Source organism: Gouania willdenowi, chromosome 21 (assembly GCF_900634775.1).
Source record: "Gouania willdenowi chromosome 21, fGouWil2.1, whole genome shotgun sequence".
Taxonomy (NCBI): domain Eukaryota; kingdom Metazoa; phylum Chordata; class Actinopteri; order Blenniiformes; family Gobiesocidae; genus Gouania; species Gouania willdenowi.
In genome coordinates this window covers 16,934,471-16,947,329 of record NC_041064.1, presented here as the reverse complement: position 1 = coordinate 16,947,329, position 12,859 = coordinate 16,934,471, and positions in this window count along the sequence as shown.

The window sequence follows — 12,859 nt, the reverse complement described above, 5'->3', positions numbered from 1 at the left end:
AAATACTGATTTATTTTTCCTTTAACCTAAAGTTGAATACACACACACACACACACACACACACGCACGCACGCACGCACGCACACACGTGTTGTGACGTTGCACTTCCAGGAAATGATGAATCAGACTGAAAAAGCTGGTCGGTGCAGCATTTTTAAATGTCACTGCAGATCCACACGTGGCTTCAAGCTGAACAAGGACGAAACTTTAAAGCGGGTACGTTTACGCTACAATCAGAATGATCGGAAGCCTTTAACCTTATCAAACCTGTTGGAGTTACAAGAATGGTGCACGTCCTTGAGTAATCACTACATCACAGTTTGTCAAATATGTCAACCTCCACACACGTGTGTGTGTTTAAAGTGTATATAGCTTCTAAATCACATCTCATTCATACTAATAAAGAATCACATACTGTATAATAGTCTTTCAGTTGTTGAGCTGTTTTTGTCATTTAGGCTGAGTCTCCCTTTAAGCTCCTTTGTTGATTAGCCACTTGCTAATGCTAACTGCTACTACCTCATCTATCACTCAGGTTGTTGTGCCTTATATAATATTAAAGCAGCCCCACCAGAGATAAGGAGGATGAAATTACATACTTTTAGATGTTTTGGCTCATGACATCTGAGCTAAGTGCACTCTGAGGGTGTTACGTCACTTTTTAAAGTGTAAAAGCTTACAGAAGTTAATTTACCACTGTTGGTGTTAAAGGATAAGCTTTGACAAAATTTATAGCAGAGCTAATATATATATATATATATATATATATATATATATATATATATATATATATAGTAATAAGGACTTCACGATCGTTTCTCAATTTTTCCAAAAGGGTCTTAAAACCTTTATTACAAATTGTAATAAATAAAATATTTGACATATCCAGTATTGATATTTGTTTGATGCTCATAAGATGTAATCTCTGAAATCTCCAGTTTAAGCAAACATCGTAAAATACACATTTTTCAGCTCCTTCTCTATTAAAATATTTATTTTGTAATCCACCTTTAAATCTTTTATTTTTTTGAAAGATACATTAAAATTAGTATTTGGTGCCACCCCAATCATCTAATATTATATATTTTTCTAAAAAATAAAATAAAAATAATTACATTTGATCTTCTTCTGTTGATTGGATTAAGAGATAAAAAAGTATATATAATCATCTACTGGGAGGAAGGACATACTGTCAGCTTTTTATTCAATAGGTGACTTTTAAAGGCGGTCACAGGATGCTTTGGGGGCTGGATCTGGCCTTCTATCTGCTAATTGAAAAGCCCTTCTGGTGTCAATGTTGAAAAAAACAAGTTCAGATGAACTACGGCCCGGCCCGCGGAACGTCTCTGCGCCGAGAACTCAGTCAAATGACTCAGTTCCACTGAGTAAAAATGGTCTCCGCTCATAGAATATCCATGTCAAACTACAGCTCGAGTCAACGAGCATTAACTGAGGAGTAGTCATTTGAAAAATGGAGCCCCCTGGCGCCCCCGTGGCACATACGGAGTAATGGGCCCCATTCATATATTGGTATGTGTCAATGATTCAGTACCACCAACTGTAGCAATATTTGACTCGCAAATAAATGAGAAAACAACTTTTATGGAAATTGCTGAAAAATGGGAGATGGGCCCCCGGACTCCTCGGGCCCCGAATTGAATTGTGCGAGTCATAATCATAGCCTACGTTGAATTACCTTTGAAATGATATATCACATGACTATGTTCCCATAAATTTGGAAATTACCGGAAATGGGGGGTGGGCCCCCGGGCCCCATTTCAAAAAAAGGGCTCCGAGCGTCTCATCATATTCATTCATAGAGTATTCATACGAAACTGCATTCCGATCGAATGAGAACTAACGGAGGAGTAGTTACCTGAAAAATGGGGCCCCCTGGCGCCCCCGTGACTCACACAGGGTAATGGGCCCCATTTATATATTGGTATTTGCCAATGATTTGGTACCACTTATCGTCGTAATATTTGACCCGCAAATAAATGAGAAATTGACATTTTGGTTATTTTTTTCTTTAGAGAGTGTCGATGCGTACACATCCATAGATTATACCTAGTAGTGATTCTAACTAGCGTACACAAGAACAAGAACAACAGAGTGAGTGGTGTTTTGTGTCCAGTAGCCTGGCCTGAAAATCAAGAAATTAAAAGACACAGTCATTGTAACACTGGAATGTTTAAATATATTGAACGTGCTGTTTGTCACACTAACACCAGAATATTACAGCTGACGATTGTCCTGTGAACTATGTGAATTTATTCAATCATTTTAATATTTCAGTCTTTTTCTATCTAGGTTGAGATCGCTCTAATTTGTTTTTCTACTGTTTCCTCTCCTTCCACTTTGTGTCTTTCCTCCTTCACGTCTTTCACACCATGATCCCATCTGGTGTTCACATCCAGCTGTTTCTTTGACGTAATGTAAAAACAAGATCGTTTTTCAAAGCAGCGTGTCACCCGAGACACCATGAAGGGCTACCAGTGTGTGACCAGTGACCGTGAAACAGTCAGTCTGAGACAAATGTGACGCAGGTTCACTTCGGATTATCTCGGCCTTTCGATCCTTCTTTTGCTCACAATAATTAGATCACTAGATGTTAATCATTGACATAAAGCAGCAGGCCTAAAGATGACATTACAGATAAAATGGAAGTTTACGTAAATTCATGTATGTATTTGATGTTTTATGCAACTCTGTTGAGATTTTTTTTATTTTTTTGAAAGGAAACATAAGAAACTCTTTCACTAGAGCAGTGTGTGTTATGTAGGTTAGTCACATGGTTTATAGTTGGACACCTCGGGCCTTTGGACAGTATGTTCTGGGAGCTCTGATTTCCATCCACAGTCTAAAACATGCTTACTGTAGTCACTGGTATGTGTGTGTGTATGTGTGTGATGGATTCAAGATGAGTTTAATCCAGATTAAGTTCGGGTCTGGAAAAAGTAACACAGAGCTAGAAATTTTGCCTCTATCGGTTCATTTCTGGTGAAAAACGGAGCAAGCATGAGGCGGATCCATCAGTTTATTTGTGGAAGTTATGCCAAATATGTTATAATCATTGTTATTGTCGAGCTTTCAGCCCCCAGTGTGTGGTTGCTCAACCCAAAAATCAGCAGGAATAATTTGACAAGTTGTAATCAGCCTCCAGACACCTACCAGACTTAATATTGAAACCCAAGGTGAAATTTAAATGTCCATATGATCTGACCATAATTGTTATGAAATAAATGCTTTCATAACCGCTACTTGATAGCACCAATCAGCAGAAAGAAACTAATGCTACTGTAATTCATTATTTTTCTCCACAGGTTTCCTGACCTTTATAATTAAAGTCTGACCAACTTCTGCTGTATTTGTGTTGCCATGGCAACCGCTACAATAAGGCCTGTTATGGTAAGATCGCACGTCACCAATCAGTGAAAGTGGTATCACATAAATAAAGGAGATTCGACCTTTAATTGGTCACAAAATGCTATTTCTCATTGAGTCACTCAAAATGAAATGATGACGAGAATCCTAAATTTCAACACATCCAGCCACGAAATTCTATCAAATTTGGTTGAATTATTTTAGTCGAATTCAACTTGACTAATATCTTCTCCATACGAAGGGCTACAAAAAACGCCAAAGCCAAAATACTGATTTGAGTTCGTCAGCCCTTACTTTTCTTTGCATTTAACTAAAGCTAATGAGCTTAAAGCTGATTTTCTGAGAAATCTTTGTTTATTTATGATTATTTTGAAATGCGAAAAAATACCTAACCAGTCTTTTACTATGGTCTACTGCCGGTGGTCATTCATATACATTAATGTATACAAGTCCCTCCTTCGTCCTGTAGACCCCTACACAAATGGAAACAATCGCCAAGTGCGTCCAGCCAATAGGCTTCAACTTCCTGTTTTTGAGACTGTCAATCAAAGTGAATGCTGAACTGTGCACGGAAACAAGGTCGCGTGTCACAACAGCAAACAGGTAAATATGATTTTGGCTCTTACCTGACCCATAGACCTATATCAATGCAACCTTGATATGTTCTGCGATGCACATACAGAAAAGTAGAGGCGTGGCTTCTGGTAGATTGGCAGAGGCAGTTGGAGGAAGTGGAGCTGTTTAGGGCGGGACATCGAGACGTTTCTGAGAAACTCCGGATATCAGCTTTAAGAATCAGAATCAGAAATGTTTTAATGGCCAAGTACAGTTTTCAGGACAGTACAAGGAATTTGACTTGGTAGTCGGTGCGCGAAACAAAAAACAAAGAACAAAGAAACAAGCCAGCAGCAATAATAATAATAATAATAATAATAATAATAATAATGATGTCAATAAATCAACTGATATTCTCAAATTGAGCATTTCCACACTTGATCTGGTTTATCCATCCATCCATCCATCCATTCATCCATCTTCTGACCCAGGGGGTCACAGGGGTCTGCTGGTGTCTAAGACGTGTGTACACCATGGAAATAATCATGGAAAGTACAAGTCCATCTCAGGGCAAACACAATTACACAGACCATTGCTTATACTCCCATTTAATCCAGTGGACCATTTAGAGACTGCAGTTAACCTGACCTTAACTCCAATTTTTGAACTTTGACTGTGGAAGGAAACCAGAGCATGGGGAAGAACATGCAAACTGCACGCAGAAAGGACCACCCGTGGATGTGCAGATGTGCAAAACTTTAAAGCACTTGGCATAAAATGTATTTACCTTTTATTAATAACATAATTTAATGCATTTTTCAAAACTATTTTTTATTAAACAAACATTGTTTATTTGGAATTTCTTTTTGTTTTCATTTTTGCTCCAAGCTGTGCAGGAATCCAACTGTTGCGCTATCCTGGTTGCATTATTACCGCTTGTTTAGGCACATTTGACTGAACAAATAAATAGCCCAGGGATGTATTTACGGAACATAAACTTGACATAAACTACTTTGTGCATAAGAAAATCATATGGATGAGTAGTCTTACGCAGCCAGATCTCTCCACGAGACTTTTACACGTGTTCTGTTTTCTCATCACAGCTACGTGTGGGGATTGTTTGGATTTCTGTTTCCTCTCCCTCTTCAGGTCATCTGCCTGAGTCACTGAACCCCTGACCCTGCATGCTGACCACTTTAAAAGCTCACGTAGCCACAGTTTAAACAAGCAGCAGCTACATGCAGAAACACATGACGGTGTAAACCACGTGATGCACAGTCAGAGCAGATGGATGAGTACTGTAAGCACACATGAAGTCATGTACTGAACCATAATGTATAGGAACCTAAAGGAAACGTACAGATACTCTTTTTGCACTCAGTGGTCTGTCTGCACAAATGTCTTTTGTGCTCGTCTTGTAAAGCACATTTAACATCATCATTATTATCATTAAGTTCAGTGAAGGTGTGCACACACTCATGCACGGACACTAATGAACTGAGACTGAAGCCACATCATTTATTAAGACTGATCATTTAACCCTCCTATTATCCTCAAATATTACTAAGACATTTTACTCTCGGTGTCAATCTGACCCCAGGGATATTTGCCTCCAGAAAATGATTTTCAGAAAATTTTTGACCAAGTTTTTTTTTAAATTTTTTGTCAGGCACTTTGTTTATTTGTTGAATACATACATAACCCCTTGAGTGATTGATGTCTTTATTTCGAACATGTAAAATCAGAATCAGAAATGTTTTAATGGCCCAAGTACAGTTTTTAGGACAGTACAAGGAATTTGACTTGGTAGTCGGTGCGTGAAACAAAAAACAAAGAACAAAGAAACAAGCCAGCGAAACAAAAAACAAAGAAACAAACCAGCAACAATAATAATAATAATGATAAATAAAAGAACAAGAGTTTATAAAACAAAAGGGCCCCATGTTCCAAACTGGGATTGCCTTGCATCGTGCTAACTTCCGGGATTAAATCAGTGTGTGCTGGACTACGAAGCTCGCTAATGTCTTATGGAGCTAAATCACCATGGAAACTTATGCTGAACGACTAGCCTGCTCGCGAGCCGATTTTTCTCTGGCTAGGATCTGAGCGACTGCTACAGTCCCGCCTCCTGACCAATCAGATATCTTAGAAATCAAGCTTTTTAATAAAAGGTGATGTGTGAACACGTCACTCTATGGATCTGATTTACCAGGTGACAAGAGAGAGAAAGAGAATATTTAGACATCGATGAAATCCTTTCATTTACCAATATCTGATGGGCTGATAAAGTGAAATCAATAAAATAAGTCAGCTGATAAAGCCTGCGTGCATCTGGCGCTTTCACACCGATAAAAAAAATAATTAATTAATGTATTCTGTGGTGATGCAAAGGGCCTCATTCCTGTTGATAATATAACCACCAAATGATATAAGCTGATCAGTTTGAACGCAGCATCAGAGCCACGGACAACTTAAAAAAAGAAGAGAAAGTGAAACTGATTCTCCGTTTATAATCTCACTAATTAAATATTAACACTCACCCATTCCTGCATTAATTACTTCCTGCTTTTACTGCAGCAACAGTGTTGTTTTTGGTCTGAGATATGTATTTTAATTCCTCAATTATTCTTACTTGTGATGTTCTATACAGTTCACCCGTGTGATTGGTCAGATGCTGCAATATTCGCCTCCGTCACTAGAGCGCTCCGTTTAACCAGACTGAAATCAGCACGCCTAACTCGGCCTGTTGTTATCGACCTTCGTAGGACAGCTTCTCTCTGACAGGGAATGTTTGGTTAGTTGAAGCCCTATAACGAAGATTGATCCAGGATATTATTATTTAGATTCGTAACATAGGCCCAAAATGATGAATTACAACAACAAGAATAGATCATTGATATGATCCACAAACACATGTGCATAAAGGAGTAGGAAGAAGTGTAAAGTTATTTAATCCCACCGCTTTAATCAATACCGATTTTGCTTTTTTAAGTACAATTAATAATACAATTAATTATCCATATGTCATTAAACTAACACAACAACAACAACAAAAACAGCTTGGGGTCAAATTGACCCCAGAGGAACACAAAAGCGTGCAATATGTGTTCAGCACATTGAAAAAACATCATCATGATAGTTTCATGCTTAATCAATTGCACCCATCACATTTGGAAAAGTCATGAAATATGTAGCAAAAAAAAAAGAAAACTCAACTCTTCACGTTTTTGACTGATAAGCATTGAATGGGGTCAAATTGACCCCAAGGATAATAGGAGGGTTAAGAGCCATTGCAATGAACTAGCTGTGTTTGGATTGCAGAAAATCAGTCTTATTTTTGTAAATGTTTGAACTAAGGTGTGGCCGTAGCTTTCAGCACTATAGATCATCTTATGTAAGGGCCTTTTCATAAGGTATTCTTTGTTCCCCCACTGTTGCAGTCTTTAGTCTCACACAGGTGTTTTAAACTCAGATTTCTTAAGGTCTCTCAGATTTCACTTTGGTCCATGAGCCAAGCACGGAATTATCTGCACTACTAACCACAGCATTAATTCACACTGTATTGCCAGTTAAAGTATCAGATTAGATTGCAAGTGAAAAAAGCATTGTCTGCTACCGCTACAGGGTTGGGGCTAATAATAATAATTGCTAGTTAATTACAATTGTCTCGTAATTATATTTGTAATTTGAAAAATCGGTTTCTGTTGTAATTGCAATTAATTTGTAATCGAGTATAGATAACTGACTTTGTAATTGTGTTTCCCGTGAAAATTCTATAGAAATTGTCAATTATAATTGAACGCAAAACTGGGGAACCACGTTACAGTTCTATGTACAGTTCTACACATATGTAGCTAACAATTATTAAAACATTTAAATTGAGGGGTATACTGACACAAAAAAAGACTCAGATGCCCACACCAATAATATTCAAATCTATATTTTTATTGAGTTGGAAGTCTAACAAGTAACTAATAGATAGGAAAGAAATTAGATGATAGATATTTGTTTTTAGTGTATTTTACAGCTGATTTAGGAGCTGTTATCTTGTCATAAGAGATGCTAACGGAAAGCTAACACAAAAGGAAGGTTAACTTTTATTAGGTTATTTATTTCAGCTTCAGTAATTGTGTTGAATTGTTGTTGTTGACTTTATGAGGATAAAGAACTATTGCAATTTAATTGTAATTGGGGAAAAAATGGTGGTCACTGTAAATGTAATAAAATTGTAATTGAACATGGATAATTGAAAATGTAATTGCAACTGAAAAAGTGTAGTTGAATGACTCCAACCTTGTGCTGCTGTATCGTTTCTTTTGTGAACGTGTCCCTGTCATCATTCATTCAATGACTTGACCAGCTGGCCAATCAGCAGCCTTCAGTCTGCCATCTTTTGGAGACGTCCAGTTCCCTTTAGGCCTTTCAGTCATGTTGATACAAACTGGATACTGAGAGAAAAACGCTTCAAAATCTGAGTAGAGTTGAGTTGCGCTGAGCAGCCACTCGTGGAAAAGCTCCATTAGAGTCCAGGAGATCTCAGGGCCGTCAGGAACAAAGGGCATCATTGTGAGAAATCACAAGAATTTTCAGTAAAGGGGAAATGTGCAGCAGAAAGGAAAAGAACACGACCTGGTTTTACCTCCATCGCTTGACATCACTCCTCCATCGAAAGGGATTGAAATCGCACACGTCTGTTGGCTAAATGATGGAAATGACCTCTCATCACCTCTGTTCTCGCAGCTTTTATTACAAAGTTTCCTGGCATTTACTCAAGAAAGCAGCAGCAGAAGCAGTCGTCTTATACTGTATAGCAGAAACAGGCGTAGTTGGAATGTACGTTTGCTGCCAGACTGACATGTGACGGTTGTGTGTGTGAATTACAGAAGCAAGAAGAAGAAGAAGAAGAAAGGCGTCTAAATGGAGGAACAGCAGCTGTTCGCTCTGATTTGTGCTGTGTGTCACTCTCAGGCCCCTCAGGAGGAGTGCAGCAGTTTGAAGAATAACCTTTGCCTCCCGCTGGGAGGGATGAAGATTTCAGTGGAGGTTACAGAAATGTCTCTGTCATTTCCTTAACAGCGTCCATTTATAAAGATGTGGTGAACGGTCATGTCTTTGAAGAAGGGGTGCTGAGGACGCGGGGGTCGTTTAGGAATACTGGGGGGCTTTGATACAGTATGTACGTCACTGTGCTGCACAAACACAAGCTCACTCACTAATCTCAACTGTTGGAGAAATCCAAATAACTCTTTCTCTGACTGGGAAAAAAAATCATTATTGATCTCCCAGTTAAAGACTGAAAAAAAAAATCATAACACTTAATAAGCCTTGATAAGCAATAATTAAAAGTTAAGCTGCTTAATAATTATTATTAACATTAATAGAGCTATATAAGGATTTAATAATAAAAAGCTTCATGAATATATTTATAAACGTTATTAACACACTGACGCTGCTTGTATTTAGCAGTAATTGCATGTTAATGAGCTTCATAATAAAACTATTAAATGGTTATGGCTATTTAAAAGGGTTAATAATTAAAAAGCTTCATAAATATATCCAAGAATTGTATGTTATTAAGCCTCTAAAGGATGCATTTTCCTATCAACATTAATGAGATGTTTTTTTTTACATGATGGTAATGCCTAATAAAGGCTAATAATCTATTTTATTATCCACTTATTCACTCAGTGTTATTTTATTTACATGTATAAGGCCTTTTTCATGTTAGTTAGCCTTCAGTAAGGCCTTATAAGCCCTTTAACATATAATTGCTTTTTATAACATGCAGCTTCAGTGTGTTAATAATATTAATAAATATATTAATGAAGCTTATTAGCACTTATTATCAATATTAATAAGATTTAATAAGGCATTCAAAACTAACATATTTACTGCTTCACTTGCATTAATAAATATATGTACGTGAAGCTTTTTTAAACACGCAAATAGTCTCATTAATATTAATAGAAAAAATGTAATCAGATCTAATTAAGAAGCTTATTAACATAACTACTGTTTAAATTACATTAATACATATATCCATTTGATTTTTTACAAGTATAATTACTCCCTATTACAAGCAGCTTCAATGTGTTAATAACATTATTATGAAGTGTTTCCAAATATATTTATTCTCCATGAATCCATTTATCCACAGTTAATGACTGAAGTTACCAGTGTTTATTTGTAGATGGAAAAATAATGAGTTTAAAAATTCATGTTATGAATACTAAGAATCCCAGTGAAAAGGATGATTATAATCTGATATATATGGTACTCTATGATTATGATGTTATCAAAGATACATTTTGTAATACACCATGACCTACTGCATAAATGGGAAATAAATGTAAACAGTTCACTCAAATCTGTCGTTATCTCAATAAATCTGAGAAGGACCGACTAACCAAGGGGTCTGCAACCTGCGGCTCTGGAGCCTCATGTGGCTCTTTGACTCGTTGGCAAGGGCTCCCTATAGCTTTAAAAATATATTAAAATAATGAATTTTTTCTTACAGACAGTATTTATGATTAATGACATTAACTCCAAATATGATTTAAAAAAAAAAAAAAAAAAATCACATTCTGCAATAACTGTCATCTTCCTACGTCACCTCCTGAAACCTCTACAGACCATCAACTTACCAAGTTTATAAATACCTGGTAAGATAACGAATATTCTGGAAGAAAATAGAGATTTTATTAGTGTGGGCAAATATTTTTTAATTTAGTTTGAATCATTTTAGTCGAATTCAACTTGACTAATATCTTCTCTATATGAAGGGTGATTTGCTCCTTTCTTACTGCAGGATGAGCCCAAACACCTCGCTCCAATTTGATGACGCGTTCCCAATTTGATGACGAATTTGACGCGGCACTGAGCTGGAGAAGCCGCGCCTCCAGGAAACTCTCTGCCGTGATTGACATGTAAACAGACACGCCCACGAAGGTGAGCATTTCGGCGTCCTTCGCGCAGTGCTATGTATTTTCTACAGTCTATGTATGTACCGGCCCGCGCGGGGAGGAGGAAGTCAGTGTCCCGTCTATAGACACGCCCACTCTTGAATATGCATGAGTAGGATGCACATCAGCCCGTTTGTGTAGAGTTGCTCAGAAAGTGACTTTTCAGAGGCTAAATCTCTGGAAAACAGGCGAGTTTGGGAAAATAAACCTCAAATACTATGTTTTTGGGATTCTTAGAACAAATGGAGATGGGTGAGAAATAGCATGACATGGGACCTTTAGTATGCATGCTTGATATGTTGCGAGAAGTGATCAGCTGGCATGTGTTGACCGACATGATCATGTGTTGTAGCCCTTCAAATACCTTAACTCAAAAAAGTTTACATAAAATGATATATTTCGATATAATTTGAACTGTATAGAATTTTATACATTATATTGTCTTTATTGAGAAAGTATTTTTTCGGCCCTGAAAGGACTTTAATCCAGGTGAGATGAGGCAAAATGGCTCCTTTGAAAGTAAAGGTTGCAGACCTCTGGACTAACCCAAAGAAGCAACATCTGGATCCCAAGCTGGTGACCCCATAGCTAACCTGATGACCCGCCTCTTTGATCATGTGACAGTGTGAGCTGGCGCGGTTTCCTCGGTCAGTGAGCAGAGCTGCACGTCTGCAGGATGAGTGAGCGAACGATAACACAGAGTAAAACCTGTGAGAGAGCGAGGGCAGCGATGATTTTGCGTTGATACAGAAACGAGCAGCGCTGAATGTTTTTGTTTTCCTTGGTCTATTTATTGTCTTCCATTGTTTAAACGATCAGATTAGCTGTGGGTGTTACTGGGAACTGTGGTTACACCTCGCTGCAAATGAGTGGTTGTTTGTTTTTCAGTAACAAACAAGTTCTGTTCCTCATTTGAAACTCAATCAGTTCATTTATTAATCCATCTTCTAATCTTTGTAAAGGTTCTCTTTGTTTATTATTGAGATTCACACGTGTTAACGTCATGGCTGACTTTGAGTATCCAGTTATTTCTGAATGCTAAAGGATATTATTGTATGGCGGGTGAGAACATGCAAGCTCTGTCTGTCAGGTAAAAACATGGACACTGTCGTGGTCTTTCTGTTTGTTGACACCCTGACATCCTATTTGTTGACAGCCTCAGAAATGATGAGTAATAGCAGCGAAAGCTTTATTTTGAAAGGCCAGAAATGACATGCCAATGAAGGAGCACACAACAAAAACAACAATCAAACCCTTGTTGTTGGTATGTTGGTGAAAAACAATGGGCGGGCCCATTCCTTTCTCTTTCTAAGGAGCACACAAAGGAAAATGGGAAGGCAGAGGTGAGTCAGACGATGCCGTCATGTCATCCTGTCCAGAGAGACGATGTGGAGGTGTTTCCCCAGAGACAGGCAGGCATTCATCTTTTGAGACCTTGACTTCATGCCATTCTCAGTATTTATTGACATGTAAAGGTCACCTTTAACAGCTTCTTTGTGAGCCAGTTTATCAAGTCAGGTAGCTCATCCTGTGATGGAGGCGGTACAGGTATTACCAGGGGTGGAAAGTAACGAGTTACTTGTGTGTGCGCGTTTCTTTTTATGACAGCTACAGGTGTTGCAGCCAATTGATCAGCAGTTTTGCGCAATGATCATGTGATTTTTATTACAATTACTATTATTGATAAAAAATTTTTTTAAAAAAACTGTGTTCGTAGGTGCGCTCACATCACCCTGGGGCGTCAGTATCATTTTTTTCCTCCTTCGGCTCATTTCACCTTGAATGTTTTATAGACTTTATAAAACTTACTGTACGCATTTTTTGCTTTCAGAGATTCCTAAAGATAGGAATTGTTTTCTAACTGGAAAATGTTTAATTGGATGCTCTGACATATTGGATGTATTGACACAAGCACTTACCTCATCGAATTGACCTTTATTTTATTCATCAAGGTTAGC